Source organism: Aegilops tauschii, chromosome 4 (genome assembly GCF_002575655.3).
Source record: "Aegilops tauschii subsp. strangulata cultivar AL8/78 chromosome 4, Aet v6.0, whole genome shotgun sequence".
Taxonomy (NCBI): domain Eukaryota; kingdom Viridiplantae; phylum Streptophyta; class Magnoliopsida; order Poales; family Poaceae; genus Aegilops; species Aegilops tauschii.
In genome coordinates, this window is record NC_053038.3 from 217,158,639 (window position 1) to 217,161,892 (window position 3,254).

The following is a 3,254-nucleotide window of genomic DNA, read 5'->3' on the forward strand; positions in this document are numbered from 1 at the left end:
CACTACTACAGGTTGCTGCTAACGCGACACTACAATCAGAGACCCTTCGACGAAACTGTGTATGATGCCATAATCGCAAATGGTGGTGTAAAAAACCGTCAAAAAAGGTGCAAAACGTTTGCGATGGAGTATGCATCAAACACGGTTCGGATTTTAGTTGGTTGTGCGATGCAGGGCATAAGGTTGAGCTCAATTGACTGTTTGCGATGAGGAGGAACAAAAGAAACGGGCAGCCAGATGAAGGTGTGTGTGATATACAGCATACGATTCACTCGGATGAACTGTTTTTGATTAGGCAACACAAAAGAAACGGTCAGCCAGATCAAGGTGTGTGCGGTATACGGCATGCGGTTCACTCGGATGAACTGTTTGCGTTCAGACAAGAGAACAGAAACGGTTCAATATATCAAGATGTGTGTGATACGCGACAAACAGGTCCGTAATCAGAAATGTGTGCGAAGACCGATAATAACACAAACTATTGCTTCTAATAAGACGTATGTGATATGCTCTGTCTACACAACATTTATTGGCCATAAGGATGCGAAGAGGCATCCTATATCAGTAAGGACTAGCTGTTCTATCAGTAGCTCATCTAAGGGAACTCTCAAGTTAAGTGTGCTCAGGCTGGAGCAGCCATCAGATGGGTGACTGGATGGGAAGTTGTCTTGGTGTTAAATTAACTCATGGGATGGATCATCCAGGTCAAATGTGTTATATATTTTTTATTTATTTTTTAACACATGTTAAAGAAGGTCTACCGCGTTACTTTTTTACAATGTGTGATACGTGGCATACAGTTGATCCATCCGACCTGTATTTATGATGGACTAAGCCGTGTGTGTTGTAGGCAAACGCTTGCTAGTATTCAACCGTTTGCGATTGATGAATTCATCACCGACGGGTTCCCTAGTGTGGTCCGTGTTCATCTAATCATCATCTACTTCTTGTGCTAGCTCGATGTTCCTTCTATGCTAAGTTTCCATTAATTGATGGCGTTTTATGAACATGCCATCATTTCCTCACCTGTTTCCCGCCACCCAGCGATATTGCGCATAAACCTAGGCGGCGCGCGACGCATGGAGGCGACAAGCGCAGCCTGTAGCACATCCACCTTTTCCAAGCATGCCAACCAACCAGAGCGCCGCCTCTGCCATCAACCTCGTCGTCGAGGAAAACGAGCAAGCGACACGGTCCAACGAGGCCGAGGCGCTCCCCGGCAACGCGATGTACGACGCCGTGATGTGCGTCATCGCCAGGGTTGAGTAGACCTTTGGCCCATGGCGCTTGAGCACCGCGGATCAAGATAGGCATGTCAGCGCCGACAGGCTGCAGTTCGCTGCACAACATGATCGATGGCACGCCGCAGAGCAAGCTAGGCGCGTCCGCGCCAATAGGCTGCGGCTCGCCGCATGGCGAGACCGTTGGAGCGCCGCAGAGCAAGAGGCGCAGTGCGCCGCACAGCAAGAGCGGATCCATCGGTGCTTGCCTGTCGACACGGCGTCGCAGCTGGGTACACTTCTCGTCAGTACCCCCATTCAGCACCAGGAGTGGGCAGAGGCCCCCAGCGCCGTACTTGCACTAGAGGCCAGCCGCGCCGTACTTGCACCGGACGCCCGCCGCGCCGTTTGCATGGGTGGCGCCATTCGCCTTCTCCGCGACCCGCTGGATGCCAACGCCCTGGTCCGTAGGCTCGACCACCTCCTTGGCCCAAGTGTCCACGAGGGCGCAATAGAGGAACATGGCCGTCGCATCCTCGAGATGGTGATCTCCGATGAAATAGCCAACTTGGAGCTCGGATCGTGCTCCAGATGTACCACGAGCGTGTCGACCGCTTGGACGAACGCCTGCACGAGTTCAGGCAGAACCAAGAGCTACCATAGGCAAGGGCTGCTGGTCATGGTCTCATGGACGCGTTATATTTTGTTGAGTCGTTTCGATGTGGATAGCTATGTATTCACAGCAATCATAGTATTTCTCTGTTTATTCCTCTGTTTCAATGTGTGTACTCTATTTTCCGTTCTTATCTGTTCTGTTTCAATGTGTGTATATAGATTTCCATTCTGTATATGTGGATGATAACAGCTAGATTCAAATTAGTATACAAAAACAGATAAAAATGGAATTCATAATATATATATATATATATATAATATCATCACATATATATTAATTGTTCATTAGTTCATCACAGAATATATATATATAATATCATCACATATAGGTGATGATACTTAACTACTAGGTACAATGCATAAAATTGAAAACGAACAATACTAAAACTAATAATCCCTCCTGGGGCCAGTATTCCGGCAGCGGCTCACCAGCAGCTCCCTGGTGCGCGCCGTCTTCCCGGTGCGGAGGCAATACTCCGCCTCCTCCGCCTCGCAGCGCTTGACGTATCGATCTGCCTCTTGCTGGCGGACGCGCGCGAACGATCTTGCCATTTTGTTGGGCACCCACCGGAGCTCCTCGTCAGTGGCACGCTGGAGCTTATCAGCCCACCTCCACGCAGCGACGAGGCGCCCAACGCCTATGACCTTCCTCGCGAAGTACCTGTCTTCGTACACCTCCTCAGCACGATGACTCGCCCGCCCCCAAAGATCCGCCGCCTCCTTTTTCCAGGCGGCATCACGGGCTTCACAGGCCGCCTGGTGCCTGGCTTCCTCCTCCGCCATCTCCTTCTTGAAAGCCACTTGCCTGGCTTTCTCACCCGGTGGTAGCGACTTCCACAGACAAAGATTGTACTGGCCCCAAAATCAATCCAAAGTTGGGGGGTCCAGCGCAACCTCGTCCGGCGGCGCGTAGGGGTCCTCGTCGCTACTATTCGAGTGAGCGTCCTCGGGGGGCAGCAACTCCTCGTCGGCACGTGGGTAGACCGGCGGCGCCATGGCAGGGATTTGAGAGAGAGAGAGAGGGCGAGCGAGGACAGGATGTAGATGAGAATGTAGGCGGGACAACATGAGCAAGGTAGTATTTATTGGCGGCCGAAATCAAGATCGACGGGGACCGTACACACGCCGGTCACCGGAATTTACGAGTACTGTAGTTTGAATTACACACGATTCCCGCAGCAAAATCCGTGTGTGAACATAATAGCTGACGGTTTCCAAAAAAGGAACCATGTCTGATTAATGATCCCCGCCACTCACCTACCAAACCTCGAGCCGCGAGGTAGAGTGTCAATCGTGTGGGGGCCGGTTGTCTTGCCAGATCTTTACATTTTCTTTTTTGAACACCAGATATTTACATCG